The sequence below is a fragment of the Rousettus aegyptiacus genome, unplaced genomic scaffold, assembly GCF_014176215.1.
Source record: "Rousettus aegyptiacus isolate mRouAeg1 unplaced genomic scaffold, mRouAeg1.p scaffold_m13_p_3, whole genome shotgun sequence".
In the NCBI taxonomy this organism is placed as follows: Eukaryota; Metazoa; Chordata; class Mammalia; order Chiroptera; family Pteropodidae; genus Rousettus; species Rousettus aegyptiacus.
This window is the reverse complement of record NW_023416306.1, coordinates 47,780,468-47,804,093: the sequence shown is the minus strand read 5'-3', so window position 1 is coordinate 47,804,093 and position 23,626 is coordinate 47,780,468. Positions and strand designations below refer to the sequence as shown.

Sequence of the window (23,626 nt, the reverse complement as noted above, 5' to 3'; positions counted from 1 at the left end):
TTCTTAACTCGGTTTCTCTTAGGTACTAGGCTATTTATGATCAATAGTATTAATAATGCTAAAATTCATTCTATAAGTAGAGTTGTAAGTTTGTCAACAGATAAAATATAATTAATGTTAGTGAGACTCCTAGGCCAGCTCACAAAGGCCTGTTTAACTCATAGTGTCTCTAAAACAGTAGTTTTCATCTTATTTTTTAAATTAAGTTTATTAGGGTAACATTGATTAATATAATTATATAATTTTTAGGCGTGCATTATAATTCGATATCCATATATTCTATTGTGTGTTTACCACCCAAAGTCCAGTTTCCTTCAGCTCCATATATCTGATCCCCTTTACCCACTTCACCCTCCACCGTCCCCCTATATTTGACCCCCTTTAACTATCAACCTACTCCCTCCTCCCTCATCCTCTACCTTCTGGTAACCACTAGTCTATAGTCCATGTCCATGAGTCTCTGTTTGTTTGTCCTGTTCATTTGTTGCTTTTAGGTTTATATCCCACATATAAGTGATATCATATCGTTTTCAACTTTTTCTGTGTTTTGTTTTGCTTAGCATGATTATCTCCAAGTCCATCCATGTTGTTGCAAATGAAAGTATTTCATCTCTTCTGATGGCTGAGTAATAGTCCATTGAATATATGTATGACAGCTTCTTTAGCCAATCATCTATCGTAGCATATTTTGGTTGCTTCCATGTCCTGGCCATTGTGAATAGTGCCGCTATGAACACTGATGTGTGAATATCTTTTCGGATATGGGTTTTCAAGTCTTTGGGGTAAATACCCAGTAGAGGGATTGCTGGATCATATGGTAGATCAATTTTTAGTTTTTTGAGGAACCTCCATACTGTTTTCCATAGTGGCCGTACCAATGTGCAGTCCCACCAGCAATGTATGAGGGTTCCTTTTTCTTCACCTCCTCTCTAACATTTGTTATTACTTGTCCCATTGATTATAACTATTCTAACATGTGTGAGATGGTATCTCATTGTGGTTTTGATTTGCATTTCCCTAATAGCTAGTGATGCTGAGCATCTTTTCAAGTATTTAAAACAGTAGTTTTTAAGCCTTGAAGTCCACTAAGCCTCTGTGAGCCTTGAGAAGAACTCTGGGGTTATGGAGGGCAAGAGGACGCCATTTACTAGCAACGCCAGAGCTCCATGAAGGAATGATGTTCTGAGAGGCGAGTTCTAAGTTTTGCCATTTTGGTGGTGAGCATGGAGCAGAGCAGACAGGAATGTAGAAGAGCCTTGAGGACCGTTAGGGGAACAAGTTGCTCATAAGCCAGTCGATAAGACCGGCTAGAATAGGTCCCTTTTCCTTTCCCTCTGTGTATGTCCCTTTTGAAAGTATGTGCACTTAAGCAGAAGACATAAGTTATCCTGCTGGAAGAAGACCCTTCTTTCATCTAAATCAGTGGTACCCAACCTTTTTGGCACCAGGGACCCAGTGCTCCTGTGAGAATCTAATGCCTGACAATCTGAGGTGGAGCTGAGATGGTGATGCTAGCACTGGGGAGCGGCTGCAAACACAGATGAAGCTTCTCAAGCTCACCTGCTGCTCACCAATTGCTGTGCGGCTCAGTTCCTAACAGGCCACTGACCAGTACCGGTCTGCGGCCTAGGGGTTGAGGACCCCTGATCTAGACTAAAGGAGTAGCTATGTCTTGGCCTAGAATTTCTGCATAAACATTCCATCCCAAGGGGAAGCAAAGGCAAGGAGATTCCAAAGGTAAAAGGATTAGTATAGAAGCCTTCTGCGGGTAGGGGAGTGAAGTCACCTTATGAAGGTGAGGATAGACAGTGATTGGTGGAGAGAAGGGTAGGTGGTGCTCACCACTCACCAAGAAGCAAATAAGAAGGCAGGAAGGGAGAAAAGAGAGTACTTACACAGACTGCTTCCCAGAGAGTGAGGGACATGAACATTCCACTATTTCAATGACCAGACTTTCTGAGAATTATTCCCAGAACCCATAGCTCAGCAGAAGGACCAGTTACCTCAGCTAAACCTTTCTAGAGAACATCAGTTTTTTTTTTTGTTTTTTGGGTTTTTTTGTTTTGTTTTGTTTCGGAAAGAATAACCTTAACCTAGCTGCACAGTTAAGAAAAGCTTAAAATCCAGAAAATATCAGTTTATATAAACAATTGCATTGCAATGAGTTGTTTTCATGAAATGAGATAGTACAGCATGCTCTTTAAAAGCTTTTTTGTTAAAATTCCAACAAAGAGGATCAACTGAAATTTAACCTAGGGTTCTTTCCAAAGAGTTGTACAAATACCATCCATGCAGTGAGAAGCATAGGAATTCTGACGAGAACACATTTTTCAAGAATTCATTACCCCCTTCTCTTCCACTCAGGAGGTGGCCTCTCATTCAGGCTGTTGGATGTAACCAGTGAACCAAATACTTGAAACCAATTTGCTCGTTTGTGAAGAGGTTATTGATTCTCACAGCATGTGTGTATTGGGAAAATTTTATTGTTTAACTCTACATGTGGATGGTTTTAGCCTTGCACTACTTTAAGTCAGGCCGACTGGGTGAGGTATATGAATTCTCCTTGCTTTATTGAAGTCTTCAGAGGAACTGAAAACTGTTTAACAGGTACGAATGATGACTTGAGTTTAAAATACTGCATGTACTTCTCAGAAGATGTCTAGTTAGGCGAAGGATGTTTTTTGTAAACATGTGCTTTATTCTGGAGGCGGGTGTTGGGAGGGAAATTTCTTGTGTATTTTGCCCAGTGCCAAGAAGACAGTGGAGGTGATTGATAAAACACCAAATTAAATCTTTTTCTGGATCTCGTTTAAAATGATCATCATTCAAGTTACTAGTGGTATATTTTTTGAGACAATTGATGTATTTATATCATATTAGCATTTATTGGCCATGTGACCAAACTTTGCATTCTCGAAATAAAAGGAAGCTTCCTCCATCGCTGATGGAGAAGAGGAATAAAGAGAATATGGTGTCGGGTACACTCATACTCTCTGAATGATCTTTTGCATTTGTATTATTTTTCACTAAATAATAAAAGTTGAATTAAATAATATTCAACTCTGTGTGGATAAAAATTAACAAAACCTTTTAAAAATTATTTGCAATTGCAGTTAACATACATTATATTAGTTTCAGGTGTACAACACAGTGATTAGACATTTGTATACCTTATGAAGTGATCATGACAATAAATTTAGTGCCCATCTCGAACAAGAACAGCTAAGGTGAAGTGAACATCTCTTCTGGGTATGTTTAAGAATATATGGAAGCCACATGCTGCTGAACGTTCACCTTTGGATCCTGGAAATGTGGGTCCCGCCCCACTCCAACCACCTCCATCCTCTACTTTTCTCCTAGAAATATTATTACTGGCCTAGGGAAGTTTCTTTCCATCAGAAAGTCTTCTATTTTGAACCAACATGAATAGCCTCTGTAGCAGAAGGAAATGATTTATTGTTCCCAATCATCATTTGTAAGGTGACTATTGGGAGCAAGTTTACTAATAAAGCCATGGCCACAGGAGAGTATTTTAATTTGTGACAAGGAAAAATTCTTTCTGCTTTATGGGGAGGGACATCTCTGACCCTTATCTGTATGGGTTTATGGTGGGAGATAGTCCCTATATGTATTTATCCACTGGAACTGAGAAGTCTTTCTAATATATAGTTCTGTTTTAGATGTGAAACTCCCTAGGTCCTCAGTTGAGGTGAACAATTGGTGGAGAAAAGAATCAAGTTAATATTTTTTCAAACATCTACATTTTTGGCTTTGATTTTTTTTTTAACCAATAACTTATTTCTCTTTCAGTGCCCAAGATTGGTACACAAGGCTGTCATACGAATCAAAGAAAGGACTCCAGTGTCCAGCCAAAAGCATGCCAAAAGCACGCCACAAGGGCTGACAAGGAACAGAAGCCTCAAAGAGACAAGCTGTGCATGGACAGGTAGCAACATAAGAAATATTTATTTCTCTGTGGTGATTAATTGGCACATGAACCTCCTGAAAAACATGGCTCCAACTTAAGGATCTTGTGCTAAAATTTTTCAAAGACTGCACAGCAGGCACACCAGCCATATGACTACCGTGAACTGTTATATCTCTAAAGTATTGAACACTTTGTGATCAGCTGCTTGGGGTCCCTTCTACTGCATTTCTTAAGAAAATTTCCAGAGAGTTACCAGTAACTCTGACCGAGGCAGTTTTCATGGTGTGCAATTCATTATCTGTAGGTATTAGGGTCACCTTGGAATTCAACCCCTAGACCAGTCTAGAGCTGGTCACCTGGAACTGAAATTCTTCTGAGATGCAAAAAACAGGGAGGAGTTATTAAAATGAAGGAAGCAAAGTAAAGTTTTCCCTCTTTGCCCAAGAGGGGAACCAAATTTAAAGGAGTGGTAAGAATACTGGCAGAATAATATTTTTAATATATTAGCTGATTTTTCTTCAGAGCTCCTGTTGCTCTGCCTCCTCCCGACCCCCAACCCCATTCAGGAATCATTTATTAGGGAAAAAAGGAGTTTCACCAGAGAACAGGATAAAAAGGCTTTTGGTTGTAGAAAGTCAAGACCCTAAGGGTATTTGGCATAGAAACTATAAGATAAGTTGGAGCCTCTGGTAGAACACAATGCTTTCCAGGTGTGCTGGCAGAGAGGTGAGGAGCTGGCTAGATCTGAGGGAGGAAAGAGCTTTTAGATGCTGGCAGGAGGTCAGGAGAAGCAAAGGGAAGGTAGTGGGGGAAAGGTGAGGAGTAGAGAGGAAGCAGCAAGAGCTCTTAGATTCTGCTGCCCTCTCTCTCCTCTAAGAAAGAGGCTCTGTGCTCTGCTCACCAGAGGGGAAAGGTGATGGATACAGAAACCTGACAGCTTGGCTTGTCATCACTTCCCGGAAGAGCTCAAGGAGAATGCAAAACCCCAGAACAGAAATGGCTGAGTAGTATCTGAGGTACAGAGTCCGAGCCAGCCTCAGGGAGTTTAGTGCACCTAGCACAGCCGAGTATTAGAATGAATCCTCTTTGCTCAAGAATGCCACCAGAATAGTAACAAAAGAATCACAGCTTTTAACTGGCATCTGAAGTGGGAACAGTCTTATAGGACTGAGCCCTGAACTTGTGGGCTCTAACTCTGACTCCAGGCAGATAGTGTCAGAATTGAATTGAAATATAGGACACACAGATGACATCAGAGAATTGGTTGGTGTGTGAGGGTAGGGGAAACCAACACATTTGTGGTCAGAAGTCTTTTGAGTAAAAACAATTCATGTCTTTCCTGTTTTCCAAGGCTTAATTCAAATTTCACCTGTTCCCAGGCACCTTTCCCGACTTCTCAGTTATTATTATTTCTTCTCTCCTCCTGTTCCTTTAGCACTTCACACATTCATTCTAGCCCTTCACCAAAGTCAGCCTTGTATTGCAAGTTAAGTTAGTATTTACTGCTGGGTGTGAATCCTGGAAGTGTTCTGTATTGGGTCCTCATACCACATACCATGAATTTAGCACCCTACGCTGGAACATATTTTGGTGCCTGGTATGTCATAAAGCCTTAATACCTATTTGTCAAGTAAATTGAACTTAAAATTCTCATGAAGCATGAGACAGAGCCTTCTCTTGTTTGTTGTATGGCCTTGGAAGTATTGCTTAACCTGTGCCTGTTTCTTACTCTGTAAAATGGGGGTGGACAATGATGCCTATTTCATAGGTCGTGGAGAGGATTAAATGAGATAATGGAGATAAAGGGCCTGGCATATAGTGTATGTTCAATACACAGTAGCAAGAAAAAAAGTACAGCATCAATATTTATTTTGGCTATCAGCGCTGATTTGCAATGATTTGTGTTTCTAATGTGCTTGCTTCCAGTCTCTGCTTTAGGCCAGAAGGAAAAGAAATTCACAGGACACAACGAGTCTCAGACTCTTCCCTGGTTATGAGCAAAGGATCTCTGGACGTAAGAGGTGAGTAAGAGATGATCTGGGCTTTTGTGTGAAAATGGCATCCTGAATTCCCAGCACGATTAAAAAGCCAAGAGCTAAGTGAAGAATCATCAATTATCTACTTGCACCCAGACAAGATGGGAGATCTTAATGCTTACCTGAAATTCAGAAGAATCTTTGCTAAAACTGGAGGCGATTAAGGGAGAATGTCAGGGCTCCCTCACGGTCATGAAAACTACTTCCTTTGGTGTGGGGATCTGCATATTTTCTGAGCATAGTCCCTCTTTCGTACAACCTTCCATGTTAAGGTTATAAAATAGTCCCAAATCAGGGAATCAGAGTTATGCCCACATCATCTTGTTCTGAAGTGGGCCTGGAAAACTATGTCTGGAAAATGGAGGACGAGATCCCATGGCCTCAGACCAGGCAGCATTTAGACTGTAGGATGGCTGGAAAAAGGAGGTCTCACTCTCTGTTTTCCATGTGCGATCTCATGAGGCCCATCACCATGCCCAGTCATTACAACGTTCTTTATACCCCTTAGTTTAATCCTGCTGCATACAGGATGTTATGAATATTGTGGTTTGAATGAACTGTGCTTTGTCCATATGAATTATCTTTTGTTGCACACTGAGTTGAGGACTCTTGATTTCAAATTTGTGCCTGCATGAACTGGAAACTGCCTAGTGTCCTTCTGCACCTAATGGTTTACAACTTAGCTGACGTGTCATTTTAATCTGTGGATCACTTAAAAATTCAAATGCCTGCTTCTTTCCAATTCCATTCCTTACCCTGAGAGTCTGAGTCAGTGGGTGCTGGGATAGCCCACCGGAATCTACCTTTTAAAGTTCTCTACAAATTATTTTACTTCACAGCCGGCGCTGCAAACTACCTCTGTATTATAGTGCCACATAGTTCTTCTGAATAAGAACAGTGCGAGAGGAAGCATATCTTCTTTTGAGATGCAAAGTCTTGGTTGACCTTTTCATTTTTGCTTTGTTTTCTACCAATTGATGAGTGTAAAGTGGAAAACTGGCTAAAATGAGAAGTTTAGGAATATTTCCAAAGTAGACGAGATTGGGCATAAAGTAGAAATAAGGACAAGCCAGGAGTGCACTTGGGGAAACTCTCAGTGGAAGAAGAGCTAGGGTAGTTATCACAGCCACTAGGAAAGCAGACTGGGAAATATTAGGTATAACCTAGGACAAAAAGGTAGAAAGGAAGGTTGAGAAACTGTATTTTATAACTTCTAAAACATACATATTTCATGTTTTAACATCCCAGACATCTGTCAATCAGTGCCAAGAAGGGTGTATTTGTCATTGTTCATGAAGAATAAATATTTTTATTATTCATAGTAGCATAATTGGATAACTTTAATCTCTTAGTTTCAGTCAGCAAACAATTTAAGGGCTATTTGAAGAAAGAATAACATCCTAATCATTGTCTCAAAGCCTACTGTTGTCATTTGTAGTTAGACAAAAGTGACAGCAGCAAGGCCTTCAGATCAAGTGTTACTAGCTAGGAAAAAATTCTGGAGTTAATAGTGGAAGTCTTTTTAAAAGAAATACTGCATTATCAATGCTCTTGATGATACAGACACAAATATCATGTGAGAAAATGGGAACAGACATGCCAATTCTGAGTTGAAAAATGACCCAGGAGAGTTGGAATACAAATGTGAAGAAGTTTAGGGTAGAGTTTAATTGGCAGCTTTTTTCTCTTTCTTAATGGTAGATAATAGTGATGCTTAGTACAACTGATGGTGTCTTGGATTTAGTGGAATATGGAATTGGTATTTACAAAAGAGAATATTAAATAAAATTCTCAATTCTAAGGAGTCCCCTAAAAAAAAGCATATATGAAAATATAGAGGGTCCCCAGGGAATCACAGACCTCTGTGTGTCTAACTTCTATAAAGGAAATTTTCTCTGATAAAACAAAGAGCAGAACCACCAAATATGTAAATAATAATAACATTTCTAAAGAAAAGCAGCTGTGTTGCATTATGAAGGAATTCTTTCTATTTAATGGAATTGTTTGAAGAACTAAGTAGGCACGTGAACAGGAGCTGATGGATACACCTAGGTAGGCTTTCAAAAAGTCCATCAATCATTGTCATAAGTCACTTGTTCACTCCTCTCCTCTTGGCCTGGAGTTCCCTGAGATGCAGACATTTCCTCTATATTGGATACCTCGAGACCCATAATACACAGGTCTTATCCCTCTTCCACATGTTGCCCTTTGAATATCTCAAAATAGCTTTCATATAAACCTCCTGCTGCTCTTTCGTAGGCTAAACACCTCTTTCTTCAAAAATGTATTATAATCTATATTTGGAGGCCTTTGCATCCTCAAGTCTCTCCTCTGAATACCCTCCAGTTTGTCTAGATCCCTTATATTTGGATAATATACTTCACCGTTTGTCCAGGAGTCTTAGTTTCTGCCTATTTTCTAGTCTTTTTAGAATGAAAAGGTTTTGTGGGTGATAATGATTGACCAATATCATATATGGTCAACCTACTTACAACTGAACTGAATTCAGTATCTAATGGTGGGCTGACTAGTAAGAATTAGAGCAGGGCTCCCACCACCCTAAGTCTAGGTATTTTACAAGCACAAACAGATGCATTAGTGACTTAGGGCACACCTGACACCATTGCCTCATGTTAAGCTCCTAGCTGCTTGCTGATCCTCAAGTATTTTTCATAAAGCCACATCTTCCCTGTGCAGTACTGGTTTGGTGGCTCTGTCACATTTGTTCTACTAAATGTCATGATGTTAGAATTCAACCTATTGCTCAATTTGTTGAGAACTTTGTCATCCAAAATTCTGACTTATCTTTTCCAACTTCCTGCTATCAGAAGATTTAATATTGCTTTTCTGTATCATCATCCAAGTTTTTGGTCAAAAATGTTGCATAGGATTGTCTCATGGCACTTCATCTCTTTTCAGTTTGACATTCATTTGAATCCTGGAGTCATTTAACATCACAAATTCACTTAATTGTAGTATCATCCAAGTCATTTCTTCCTTTTGCATGACAATATCTTGGGAGACCTTAACAAATGCTTATTGAAATTTAAGATGTCTAATGTAGAATATCTTTTGCCGATCTGAACAAAAAAAAAAAAAAGGAAGAAAAAAGGAATTAAGTCTAATATGACTGACTTCCTAGTGGGCGCACTTCTTTTTAGCCCCACAAGGCCTTAAAAATGTAATGATTTACACACAAAGTAGGTCAGTGCTCAATGAATATTTGTTGATTCAAGTGTAATTTTTCATTGAAAAAACAAACAGAAGATCTTTGTTTAAAAAAAAAAAAAAGCCCTATTTTTTATACCTATCCAGGACATCTGCTTGGGGAAGTCCCACATATAGGTCAGGTCCACATCAGAGTATGAACTGACTATTTTCTAATCATGTCAATATTATTGCTGAAGTGAAAACATGATTGAAGCTAGAAGTGTAAACCGAATGCAGAAAGTACAGCTCTTTAATGTAAGCGATTAATTAGGCATCATCTCAAGTCTAGTGATAGGTCCCAGGGTGTTAATCAAATCAAATATCATCAGCTACTGAGAAAACAAGCTCTTTCAGGAAGCATTCCCTGCACCGAGGAACAGATGGAGCTGGCATTGAAATGGATTTCCTCAGGCTCCAGTAGCTTAGGACACCTATAAAAGAATTGTGGGAAATTGCTTTGTGGGCACATTTATAACATCAAACAAATACTGTCTTGAGTTACCTGGAGAGGTGAAAAGAGCCTAGCTTTGGAAGCCAGACAGAACTGGGTTCAAGTCTTGGTGCTGTTTCTTTTTAGACTTGGAAAAAATCACACAATCTGTCTGAGCCTTAGTTTATTCAGCTTTAAGATGGAAGTGACAACACCTACCTTGTAAGTAAGGTTTTTGTCAGGTTGTCAGGATAAGCGACTACAGAGATGATAATGTCCAGCATGAAGGAAGGATGCTGTATGGACAGTCAGGTGGTAGTGATGGTAGTTTCAATGATGAAAGGCTTCTGGTCCACTCTCTGCTGCTGATGTGTCTTCTTTGATCTTGGATATACCCTTAGCTTTTCAGAGCTTACTCTTCCTCATTCTGAAAAGGAAGAAATGGACTAGAGGGAGTTACAGAGCTAAATGCTCATTATTCTTTGACAGGGCTTAGAATTAGGGCAATTTTTGTAATAAGTGAAATGAGACACTGGAAAAGTGCACTGATATGTGGGAGGGTGGTCTGGTCACCATGGGTGATGTCTCACAGGGAGTTTATTTTCCCCATACCATCCCTTCTCCTCTCCTTAGAGAGGCCACCTGAAATGAGCTATCACCTCAAGTCCTCACCACCACACCTGTCTGGCTGTCATCACATGTCTGTGCAGGCCTGGAAGATACTCAGCACCATGACAAGGGCACCTTAAAGGAAAAAGTAAATTTTGGAAGCTGCGGTGGGCCTGCCTAGAACTACTGTATATTTAAAATAATATTTTTCTTTTATTTTTTCTTATTGCAAATTAAAACATGGTTGATGTAGAGAGATTTGAACATAACAATAGTTTAAAGCTACTACCTTTAACATTCTATGTATTTCCTTACAGTCATTTATATGTTAAACAAAAATAACCTCATATAATCAACCTATCTTACAGTATACTTTTCTGGATATTTTCGCCCTTCCTCATTATCGCTATTTAAAGTTTTCCTGATGGCTAATAATAGTTATGCCTTGGTTATTTGGCAGAGGTCTCCGAAAGAGGATGTGTGTCCCTAGGGGATATTAAGGCAATCTATCAGGGAGCAGGAAGAAAATTTTAGAATTTCTGTTTATAATTTTATCTTTTCTTAAAATTGTGTGTGTATATATGGGTTTCATAACACGTAAAATATGTCTGGAAGTAGACAGTGCAGAGGTGGTTCATGGATACTATTAGCTACTGAATCTCTCTCCAACGTCTTCCTTTCCACTTTATATATAGGTCTTCATCCTCAAATTTGCAGCCACATGTTTGCAAGGTGGTTGCTGTACATCTATGCTTTACATGTACATTTCGGGCAGGAATAATGGAAAAGAAGGAAGGGCAAAGGGTTTTCTCCTAGTGAGGCTTTCTTTTTAATGAAAGAAAGGATATTTTCCTTCTCATTGGTCAAAACAATAGAAGTTGAAAAAATGGAAATTTTAGCTTTTCAGCATCTAGCAAAGGAAGTCAAGAGCATAGGAAATTGGAAATTGGTTGGGAGTAGACAATCCATAGGATCTGCCACAGTTGTCTCTCTAGAAGAAAAATGCATGCACACATGCAGGTGTGTGCACACATACACAATTTTGCCAGGCAATTTCAGGGGGTTTCTCTCTTAAGTGGGAGTGGAAGGGGACCCACTCTCTAGAGCCAAATTGAGAACCACCACTCACTCATTTGGTTGCCGTTCAGCCCAAAGCCGGGGAATATGAGAGAAGCAACAGGGAAAGGAAATAGAAAAGAGGAGAGAAAGTGAAAATATATGAATGAGAGTGGCATGAAGGTTATAAGTAGCAAATATTGTAATAACAGTAAAAATATATATAATGGCAGAGAGAGAGAGAGAGAGAGAGAGAGAGAGAGAGAGAGAGAGAGAGAGAGAGAGAGAGAGAGAGAGAGAGAGAAGCAGAGCTACTACAAGGAAAAGGTAATTAGTGTCAAGTTTGGCCAAGTTCTATTAACTTCTGTAGAGTCACAGGACATTCATCAGGAATACAAGGGGGTTCTCCAGAAGATTTGATGACTTGGAGATTTAAAGTCTGATACAGAATAGTTCAGCAAGATAAGATCAGTTCTGTAGAACGCTGCAACATAGTGTTAAATTAGCTATTGTGAATAATTTCTAGTGGAGTTTATGATGGCAACTTGAAGTTAGTTCCCTATGGATTTGTAGGAACTGATCACAATGTTTGGATATATACCAGTTGCTGATAACAGACACAAGTAGTAAAATAATTAGCACTGTCCCTGAAACCATTCTACAGGACCTATGACAACCTTTCCCCAGTTGGAAAAATCATAGATCCCTCCAGTATCTTTGGTCCATTTTAAAGTGCAGAAGCAAAAGGTTTTTAAGAAGAGCACAGGTGTTTGACCCTGTGTATTTTCCTCTACAGAACTTGGTGATGTCAGAGGAAGACATCACATTGAAAAATAATTTTATTAAAAAAGAATAGAAAGCCATAAAGCAAGAATTTACTGACTCTTCCAGAGGAAGAAATACCTGCTTTCTAAACAGTCTTTATCTTGAACAGTTTCCTAGAAATAACACCGCTGATTAAGTTTTGTAAAAAGCCCTCTAAGTGTCACACAGCATGTTTTGATACTCCCAAATGCCCAAAGAGGTCAACACTTTAAATGAATGTAAGCTTTCACCTGTAACCTCAAGTGCCACCTAAAGTAAAACTTTGCAAATTTGGAGTGTAGAGTAAATAGTGGTTTTAAGACTTGACATCTGGAGTCACACCACCCAAGTTGGGATCTCGGCTCCATCATTTATCAGTTATGTGATTTGGGAGCAAGTTACATCACTTTCCTGTCTTCACTTTCTTATCTGTAAAATGGAGATAACCACTTCATAGGCTGGTTTTGAGGATTAAATGAGATAATTTACATAATCAATCTACAGAGCATGACACAATAAACAATCTGAACACCCAGAAACACAAGATGGTTAAGCAACATTTTTTTTTTCTGATTAATTCCACATTTTTTCTTTTTAATTTTCACATCAGTACCATAAGTTTACCTAAGGATAAGGAACCGTTTTTATTGTTAGCTCATTCTGAAGAACAGCATTAATTCTTGAAAAGGTATTTACCTTCTCTTTTTTTCAGGCATCAAAATGATGTAATATTTAAGAGTAGTCAGACTTCTGGGTTTGAATCCTCACTTATTGCCTTCAAGACTTTGGAAAGTTGCTTAATCTCTTTGGGCCACAGTGGCTTTGCTTATAAAATGGGGATTCTCTGTAGTTTAAATGAGTTAATAGATATAAAGTGCTCACATCAGCGGCAGGCACATGGAAAGTACTCAAGGCTGCCATTGTCACTGACTGACACTATTAACAAAGTATTTTCCAGAAACTAAAATAAAAGAAAAAGGGGATATCATGAAATCGTTTTCTTCATCTTATATATAATATATTGAACTTCCAGACTCACAATATTCAAGATGAAATTTTGAAGGATACCTGTCTCAGGATGTTTTTATTTTTTTCCATACCCAAATGTTAAAAACAAAGTGATAGTCTATTTAGATAGGGACGGTACACACATGGCATACCCACCTGACACCAGGGTGATGGCAGACTACTGATCACGGTGTTTTTACCTACTGAGGACATATGCAGCCTCCAGATTTTTCTCAACACAGTACTCTAACCATTGTCAGTTTGATTGGTGTTATGTGAAACCCAACATTTTCCATCCTTGCTCCAATATTATGTCTTCAGAAATATTACTTTCCTGGGAGGTGAAGAATTTATGTTTTCAAGTAAACTTCCACTGAAATTCCAGTCTCAAATAATGAGAAATAATCTTTTTTCAAACCCTTGAATAAGCAAGGTGAGTTATATGAAAGAGAGGGAAAAGTTGTCTGACAATAGCCATGACCTATTGTTGTGATCCTTTGGAAGATGTTTCTAAGACAGATCATACTGATAGCTGCAATTTTTAAAAAGAGAGAAATTTGCTAGGGTCTGAGAAAAGAATTTGGAATATGGCTACTTTTGACATTTACTCAGTAAATGATTTTCTGGAAAGACAGTCAAGTTACACTGTCCAGTCTATCATACAGCTATGCACCTTTCGTTTATCTTAAGCAAAAGATGCAAATGACTATATATAAAGATGTGTCCCAGATGTTGATTAGTATATTACTCTGCTAGGGCTGCCATAACAAAATGCCACAGATCGGGTGGCTTAAATAACAGAAATTAATTTTCTCACAGTCCTGGAGGTTGGAAGTCTGATCAAGGTGTTGGCAGGTTTAGTTTCTCCTGAGGCCCCTCTCCTTTGACATGCAAATGGCTGCCATCTTGCTCTCTCCTCATTTGGCCTTTTCTGGGAGCGTGTGCTACTTGCTCGGTGTCTCAATTATTATAAGGGCACAAGCCATATTGGATTAGGGCCCAAAATTTATAACCTCATTCAATTTTAATTACCTTCTTAAAGGCCACATCTTCAAATATAGTCACATTGGGGGATAGGGCTTCAACATAAGAATTTTGGAGGGTCACAATTCAGTCCAAAACAATTACTTTGTACTCATTTAACTCTGGGTTCCATAGCATCTAATAACCCCGGCATTGTTACGTCTCCTCCTCATCATGTGACCCTAGTTCTGTAAGAAAGGAAAGGCATGCTGGTTATGAACTGTTTAAGAAGACAAAGAAATGTGTACTTACTTTAGAAAATTTTTCATTTTCTGCAAATCAATAAGACAGATATCTCAATGGAAAATGGGCAAAGATAGGAGTCAAAATTCACAGAAAGAGAAAATACAAAATACTAACCAGAATGTAAAGATATGCTCAATGAGATATCACTTTGCATGTACTAGACTGGCACAATTAGGATAATGGCAAGTGTCGGCAGAGATGTGGGACCGTAGAAACCCTCATGTACTATTGATGGGAATGTAAACTTGTTTAGAAATTCTGCAAAGGACATTGATGGAAATCACAAATTAGGTTTATGTATATAATTCCTGACCAAGCAAATCCACTTCTGGGTACATATCCAGAAGGAATTCTCAGAGTTCATAAGGGTCCTACTTGAGTAAAGTGATAAGGCAGTTCAGGTTGCCTTCCACAATTACAGTGTACATCTGCTGTCCTGGTGTAATTTTTAATAGCAACTTATTCATTCTCAAAAATAAGGATGGTAGGAGCAGTTAGAGGCAATTTGAAGAGTCAAGAGTCAAAATGTGTTGGGATCATGCTATTCAGCAGAGAGAAATAAGAGACTGGATGTACCCATAACAAAATAATTTAGGTCTTAAAGATATAGTGCTGAATGAAAAAAAGAAACATATTGAAGTTTATAATAATAATATTTACATACATTTAAGATCTATCCATATAAAATTTTGTTTTGTAAGAATATATACTAGCAAAGGAGCATGCATTTAAGCACATTGAGGTTGCCTTGGGAGAGGTGAGGAATAACGATGGGAGATAAAGGGGAAGAAAGAAATAAGAGGAGTCTTCTTAGACCAACAATGATAATGAACCACTGAGATTATGATTAACTCAGGCCGCAGTGCTAGAAATCAAAAAGGTTCTATCAAAACAGATAAAATTGAAGAATTTTTAAATGTATTTAAAAAAATTAAACTAGCTTTCTTGAAAAAGTAGCATTTGTTTGTTTATTTATTCTCTGAGACTCTAAAAGACATTTAAGTCTACTGAAATTAAATAGGACAAAATAAACAAAAATAATTGAATAAGGAAAGCAGAACAGAGAGATTATAAACTATAAAAGATAAGGCAAAGTCAGGTTAGGTTAATATCTAAAACTTCACACCAAAATGTTCTATAGATTTTCTAGAAGTGGGTCTTGGATTTGTCACTAAACTGCTTTAAAAAGATCCCTTCACATATGGGACCTACATTATCAGTAGTAATAGCCATGACAGAACCATTCCAAATACTAAAAAGCAGCCCAACTATTTTCTATTCTGAGATCAGAGAGAAATTTCTCCCCTGGGCTCTCATAAGGAGGGCACTGTGTAATGGAATAGCGACCTAGAAAACTAATTTCTACTGAAAGACTCATTCTAAAGCCATGTTGAATCCCTAAATGCTAATTTACTCTAACAGGGTTTGGGCTTCTTGAATTTCTGCAAAACTACTAGGTTTCAGTTCCGGCGGGATTCAGGACAATTTCTTGTGTATGAAATAAACCTGTGGTCCGCAGGTGTTTGGACTCTCCCATTTGATTATGAGCCACAGGGCCAGAAATTTCTGGACATTATAGCAATAGCTAATGGGGAGGGGAGAGAGGGGGAGATTCTCCTTCCAGATTCCAGGAGTGCCATTGCCCCTCTCTCTCTCTCAGGAGAGTGTGGGAGATGAAGTGATAATGTTTTCCTCTATCTTTTCCTAAAACAACTTTAGCAGCAATTAAATTTTTATTGACTAAAAACCAAACATAGTAATTAATGTAGAGACTACAGAAAATAAATCTGTTATGTGGAAACAGGTGTCACCATAAGAGTGACACCAGCCAAAGGAAAAAAAAGAAAAAGAAAAAAAATGCATAATGGTAGTGTTTAGTGGCAGGCATCTGCAGAAAAAAATCTGCTCTGAGGCACGATCTCCAAAAGGATATTTGGGATATGTCTTGGGAGTGGGTGGGGAAGGAGAGGAAAAGAGACAGTCTAGTGTTTTCGTTCATTCTGGGTTTAGAGTGAGTATAATTCATCAAGTTCATTTGAAGTCTGGTTGAAATAACCCCTGAGCACTATCCAATTATATTTGATTTCATGTTTATCAAGTGACCTGTAATTCAGTTTTCAAGAGCCTAAGAAAGGGAGATGTGGAAGGCTGATACTAGAATAGCTGTAATTATTTATATTTGTGTCTCCTGCATGTGACTTTGCAACTCATCCCATCAATAGCGGTAAACTATTTCTTCACCCTGTGCATCTAGGCTGGCTTTGTGATTTGTTTTGACCAATAGAATGTAGGGGAGATGATGGTGTGCCATTTCTAAGCCTAGCTCTCAAGAGGCCTTGCATACTCCTTTCTCTCTCTGCATCTTGCACAGCCACCATGGGAACACATCCAGGCCAATTTGCTCAATAATAAGAAACAAGGCCCATTTACCCATATCACACTGGCTGATTGTCAGGCAACACTAGATATGTCTGTGAGGCCGTCTTAGATCAGCCCCCCTGTGGACCAACCACCAGCTGACCACAAGTGCCTGAGTGAGCCTAGGAGAGATGAGCTGAGCCTGACCCACATCCACAGAACTGCCCTGCCAACCTTAGATGTGTGAGCAAAAACAAATGTTTATCGTTTTAAGTCTCTGAGTTTTGGCCTGGTTGTTATGCAGCAATAGCTGATACAGGAGGGTTCTCTGATGGTGTTATAACAATAGAAAATTCCATCTGCTATTGTAAATTTTAAAAATTACAAACAAAAATATAAATGAAAAAAAGAAAAACACTTTGGCATATTGGTTTGTGTTTTAGGATCTTATGAGCATGGAAGTCCCTGAGAACCTGAGTAGCTTTAAATAAGTGGACGAAATTGAGTTTCTGGACTTGCAAAATAGAGGATCAAACCCTAGACAGTGACTTTCAAAACACTCCCTCCTGGAATTCCAGCAAAAGTGTGGGGAGACAGCCATCTGTTTCTGTCATGAATAAAACCTTGAAAATGTAAGTCACCATTTCCCTACTTCTTCCTGCTTTACATGATAAAGGGTTGTTTTCTCTTAGAGCATCTCTAATTATTCCTAAGTTGTTTTGCATCTGCTACTGTTAATTCAATAACAGTTTTTTTTTTTTTTTTTTTTTTTTTTTTCCTGAGAGCAGTATTTTCCACTCTGTTGGTTTATGTCTCATCTCCTCTCCTTAGGGAATTGAGGGGGGAATGTGCACAAAAATACCTGTCACAAGTGAAGATGGAAAATACCAACTTTTAATTGGGTTCTAAAGTGGTTTCTGTGACCACTTCTGACCCCCTGACATTTCCTTTTCTTTGAGTTTTGTCATCAGTTTTATTGTGAGGAATTTGTTTGGGTTTAATGTCTGCAGCAAGAGGAAGAGGCAGAGCTACACCTGGCCCCTCCTGTGAGTCACTAGGATCTGTTACATGGTGGCCAGTCTCATTATTGCCACTGCTGCTGAGCTGGCAGATCTTTTGAAAGCAGAAATGGAGGGCTCCAGGATTCACTAATGACTCCTGGGGAGATGCAAGAGGAGGGCTCTGCCTTAGGGAGGCCATTGTGAAAACACACATGTCCGTGTCCTGCAAGAAATTAAAGATGTCTTTCACTTCAAAACTGCTAAAGGAGGCAGTACCAGAAGTCTTAAGATATCCATACAAAAAAGTTACTGAGCTCTGCTGAGACTTCAGTCCTCATCTATAAAGTGAGAATGGTATTACACTTGTCATGAAGATTACATAATTTAAATGTGTAATTCCTGGTATTCTTGGAGCATAAAGACACTTTATAAATTCAGTTCTTTTATTTTCTCTCTTTTCACTTTTTCTGACTTTTAGTTATATTGTTGTTTGTTTGCTTGCTTGTATATGTATTTTTTTACTCTGTAGAATGAAGGGTGGGTTTTTGGAAAGCAAGAATACATTGATACCAAATATCTTTAAACTGCTTGCACTTTTTACTAATAATCTCACTCAAGTAAATGTGTATTGAAACATGGGTTCAAAATTTAAAAAGTAGAAAGCTATAGTCATAAAAAGATGCATCGTTGCTTCAAAAAAAGTCCTTTTTAATCTTTGTCTGTTTCCCTTAATAAAAAGCCAACTAGCACTTTCTTCATCCTTATTTTTTATCTTTTCTGCTATTTGCTACTTATTATTTTTTTTCCATGCAGTCAGTAAATTCTCATCCCTTCCCCAAATCATTAATATATAGACCAGTGTTAACTTCCCATGAGCTCAACATGAATAAATTTCTTCTCAGAAACATTATCAAATAGGCTTATTTCTTTAGTTTAGGCAGCTAATTTCCAGTAGCAAAACTGGATTATAACCCATCTTGCATGTTTATGTAGCTATTAGATGTTTCATAATAATTATGTCAATCCTTCATAATATTGGGGGGGGGGGAATGATCAAAGAATACACTAAGAAACAGTCAAGGAAACATTTAAATTAGAGAAAAGGGACTTCATCTTGACTGGTCCATTGCTACATGCTCATGCCAATTTCCAAGGTGTCGCTTTTACAAAAACCCTGCCAGTAAGTGTTTTAATCTCCAGTTTCCTGAATATGAAACAGAAGCCCCAAGATTTCAAATGGCTACCCTTTAGACCAAGAATTTGAACAAAGGACTGCTGACTTTAATATCCATGTTCTTGCTTTTATTCGCAGCTGCCTCCACGGCAATGGTTCTTACTATTGGCTACATGTTGGAATCATTTGGGAAGCTTCAAAAAAAAAAAAAAATCAATTCCCAAGACAATACTGAGAAAGAATAAAGTTGGAGGAGTCATGCTATCCAATTTTAAGACCTATGATAATGCTTCAGTAATCAAGACAGTGTTCAGTTGGGGAAGAATAGACATATAAATTAATGGAACAGAATAGAGAGACCAGAAATAGACCCACACAAATGTAGTCAGCTGATTTTTGACAAAGGAGCAAAGGCAATTCAATGGAGAAAGGATAAGCTTTTCAACAAATGGTGCTGGACCAATTGGTAATCCATATGCAAGATAAAAAATGAATCTAGACATTTTATAATAATGAACTCAAAATAGATCATAGTTATACATGTAATATATAGAACTAAATTTATTAGTATAAAACATAGGAAAAAAGCTATGTGACCTTGGGTTTGATATGTTCTCAGATATACAACAAAAAGAAGAATTTAGCAAAGAAAGAATTGACAAATTGGACTTTATTAAATTTTAAAACTTCTGTTTTGTGAAAGACACTGTTAAGAGAATCAAAGGACAAGATACAGACTGGGAGAAAATATTTGCAAACACATATATAGTCAAGGCCTTATATCCAAAATATACAAAGCACTCTTAAAATTGGACAATAAGAAACAATCATATTTTAAAATGGTCAAGAGATCTGATCAGACACATCACCAAAGAAGATATACAGATGTAAAAAAATATCATTTGTCATTAGGGAATTGCAAATTACAACAATAATGAGTTAACTACATACCTATTAAAATGGTTAAAAATTTAAAACTGACATCAATTGTTGACTAGGATATGGAAAAACAAGTCTCATTTAATGCTGGTATGAAAGCAAAATACTAGACACTTTGGAAAACAGTCTGGCAGTTTCTTACAAAACTAGATGTAATCTTACCATACCATGCACTGATTGAACTACTACATATTTACTGATTTGAGAACTTAGAGCAATACCAAAAAACAAAAAAAAAACAAAAACAAAAAAACTGCATGCGAGTGTTTACAGCAACTTTATTCATAATTCTCAAAGCTGAAAAAAATCAGCTTTTGTTTATTCATTCAGAGTTTGTTTATTCATTCCCCTCAATAGGTGAATGAATAAACAAACTCTGGTATACCTATACAAAGAAATATTATTCAGCAATAAAAGAAAATGAACTATCAAGTCACAAAAAGACTTAAACAACTTTTAAATACAAGTTGCTAAGTGAAAGAAACCAGTTTGAAAAGGCTACATAATATATAATTAACATTTTATAACAAAGTCAAAGTTAAAGAGATGGCAGAAAGATCAGTGGTTTCCAGTGACTCATGGAAAGGGAAAAATGTTGAATAAGTGAGGCATAGGGGATTATTTAAGAAAGTGAAACTATTCTGTATGATAATTGCGATCGTGGATACATGATATTACGCATTTGTCAAAAGCCATAGAACTTTTCACTGAAGGATGTGGAAGCAAAATGATGTTTGCCAAAGTAACCTTAGAAATGAATGGAGTCTGTAAGACTAAAGGCATTATACTCTAGTTGATAAAGTTGTTTCACATAGAAGTATAAGTTAATAATTCTGATACCACTATACATGAATACTGGAATTCAACAATTAAATAAATGGATGGACAATGGTGGGAGCCAAGTTTCTCACTGTTAGAGCGGGACATTACAGATAAGCAAGAGGAGTAGGCTGGCATCATCCTCGGGTAACTGGATTAGAGTTGGGGACATCAATATGGACTCATGTTAGCTTAATATAGATACCAATGGTTACTCATTGAAATACACACACACACACACACACACACACACACACACAGAGGTTAATATTCACACATTTGTATTTCCTTGTTCTGCCAACTTAGAGGGCCTAGAAGCAATAACACCCCTGTAGCACTCAGATCTTCGGTTCTAATATTATTCTCTAACAAAAGGAACCTGAATTCAGATAAATAGCTGATTCTAAGGCTAGGGTAGAAAGTATAAAAGATGAGCATAGAGCATCTTATAGTACCAAAGAGCAAGAAAGTGTTAAAATAACAACAACAATGCAATGATGAGGGTATGCCAAAGGGGCACGGGGACAACCGAAAGAGCTCCCAATGACCAAAACTGGAGCATTTGAGCAACAAAATAATGTAGTATTGGAATGAAACCCAAAGTAGGAAATAGATGAGACCATACTGATATGAATAAATTATTGAATAAATAAATAAATGGAGGAAAACAAATTCCTCGTACCAAAGAATTCTAAACATTTTGTGTAGATACTATGTCCTCAAAGAAGTGAAATATAAATCCCCTTAAGTGTGGGTTGAACACAGTGACTTCTTTAAAAAGAATGCAGTATGAAAAAAGGGAGAAAAAGGTAACTTTATACCAGGGGAACCTGACAAACACTATCTCACCCAAATGATTAGGGTCAATATTAATAGTGATAAGTCATGTTGATATATGTATCCTTGATCCAACATGATGAGAATGGCTCCATTTCTATGGTCTTCTGCCCTAAAGCATATGGAAGTTCTCTGTATTATCTTTGCAGTTTTTCCATACACTTAAAACTGTTCTAAAATAAAACATTTACTTAAAAGAATTTGCGATGCCTGAGTACTACCCTGAGTTTCTGATTTAATTTGTCTGGTGTGTGGCCTGACCCCTGGACTTTAAAAAGCTTCCCAGGTGATTCTAATATGTCTCCAGCAAACCACTGCTCTAAGAGATGGTTTTTGCAAACAAGCTGCTCTTTCTTCTTCTTATTTAATTATGATAAATGTTCTGACCTTGTCCCTGGAGAAATAGGGACTTCATGATCTTAATTGTTTGAATACAGCAATTCTTTAAATGTATAACCAGCGATACGGAATTTAGAGAGTGATAGTTCCCATTGAATAAGAAATTTTGTCCAAGAAGCTCAAAATACCATAAATAGTTTAGGTAAATAGACAGTGAAGGGCAGACTGTGCTAAATGTATCGTTGCTTTAAATCTGTGCATGGTGGGAATGCCTTTAATTTCTGTCTGCAGTGCTAGGCCATGTGTACTTGGAGGTAAAACATCTCCTGAGTTTTAGGTGCAATGGTTTGGCTTTAATTAGGCTTGTTCTATGGGGTTTGATTGTGACAAATGAGATAAAAGCATCACCTGCTGGTAATTGCAGCTTAAAGGTTCAGAAACTGTGAACTGAACCCAGCCATCTATTTTTCTCCTGCAGGGAAGCTGGCAGCAGGGATTCCTGGGGAGCGTATCTGGTGCTGGAGGTGACCAGCTCCCACTGACCCCAGCACCCAAGTGAACTTCGGTGAAGAGACAAAGGCCGAGAGGCGATGGAACCCTGCTTCCTCACACACAGACAATTGTGTTACTTAAATCGGAACCGGTAAGGCTATATTTTTAGACTTACATTGTCTAAAAACTCTCACAGGACAGGAAATTGTTTCATGCACATTAAGGAATGAAAAAAATATATATTTTCCCCATCATTTTGCTTCCTCAGAAATAGTTATTAGTAGTATTCCTGCTTTTTAAAAAACTTATAAGAACAGTAACCAACCAGAAAATATTTGTTGATTGAGTCTTACACTTTGCTGGACACTGAGAGGGAAATTTAAAACGTTAAAAAATAAGGGTGGCCTTTTATTCGTCCAAGCAATGCTTAACTGAGTGTCTATCACGCCAGTCATCTGCCAAGTATTAGAGATTTAAAAAAATAAAGTGAACGCTAAGGTCTCTTTTTTCAAGGAGGCTGTAGTCCAAGAACTTACTGTTCACATCAGTGGATCTCAGCTATGGTGATCCCCCACCCCCACCCCCACCCCACCCCCGGTGATATTTGACAATGTCTGGAGAAATATTTGATTGGCACTAGTGAGAGGGTTGGGGGATGCTGCTAGCATCCGACCTAAGTCAAGTGGATATTTTTAATGGGTAGAAGCCAGGGATGCTGTTAAACATTCCCCAGTCCACAGGATAGTCCTCCTCAACACAGAATCATAGAGCCCAAAATTTCAGTAGGTTGAGAAACCCTGCAGACCCATTGAGTTCTTTGTTTAAAAGTGAACACACTCTCCAGGTGTGAATTAACAAGGCATTCAAGCCACCTCTGGCCCTTCCTAGATGGGGTTGGAACAAGAGAGGTGTCATTCAGGCAGGGTATGGTAGCACAGTTCAGAGGAAGGTCAGACATTCTGCCATCAGGTTTCAGCAATTCTAACAGCCCAGGCCAGAGAGCACATCTAGTTAAATCAGGCTGCTCTGGAGAGATCACCTGAGCCTTCTCTTTATTGAGAGCAGCCGAGTTTCTACAGTCAACCCCCGATATGCACAAGTCCTTTCAAATAACATTACTAAAAGCTCATGAAACTCTTAAAATTTAAACATAGCATTTGCACCTCAGTTGGAACTACTATAAAAATTTTGTACTGTCTTACTTATGTGTATGTATCAACTATAAGTTTAAGTGTAAAAAGTGGCCTTACAACCATGGTGTTCAATATAACCCCGAGAAGCTCTTTAAATTAGTTGAAAATAAGTAAAATCTAAAAT

The 23,626-nt window shown here is 38.0% G+C and overlaps 2 long non-coding RNA genes across 11 annotated transcripts in view; one reads left to right on the top strand and one right to left on the bottom strand.

Annotated features, from left to right (window-relative positions):
- The window catches only part of LOC118614952, a 93,312-nt gene that overhangs the window by 27,906 nt on the left and 41,780 nt on the right, over nt 1-23,626 (top strand). For 4 of the 9 annotated variants that reach the window (XR_004956181.1, XR_004956178.1, XR_004956174.1 and 1 more), the window contains exons 1-5: nt 1,591-2,607; nt 3,133-3,946; nt 5,855-5,949; nt 17,152-17,340; nt 22,296-22,460. This is a non-coding gene — a long non-coding RNA (uncharacterized LOC118614952). Of the gene's footprint in view, nt 1-1,590; nt 2,608-3,132; nt 3,947-5,854; nt 5,950-17,151; nt 17,341-22,295; nt 22,461-23,626 lie in introns of those variants that run through there. The other 5 variants (XR_004956179.1, XR_004956180.1, XR_004956176.1 and 2 more) reach the window with 3 other exon arrangements.
- The window catches only part of LOC118614953, a 145,185-nt gene continuing 125,498 nt past the window's right edge, over nt 3,940-23,626 (bottom strand). For both annotated transcript variants that reach the window (XR_004956183.1, XR_004956184.1), the window contains exon 3: nt 3,940-10,031. This is a non-coding gene — a long non-coding RNA (uncharacterized LOC118614953). The remainder of the gene's footprint in view (nt 10,032-23,626) is intronic.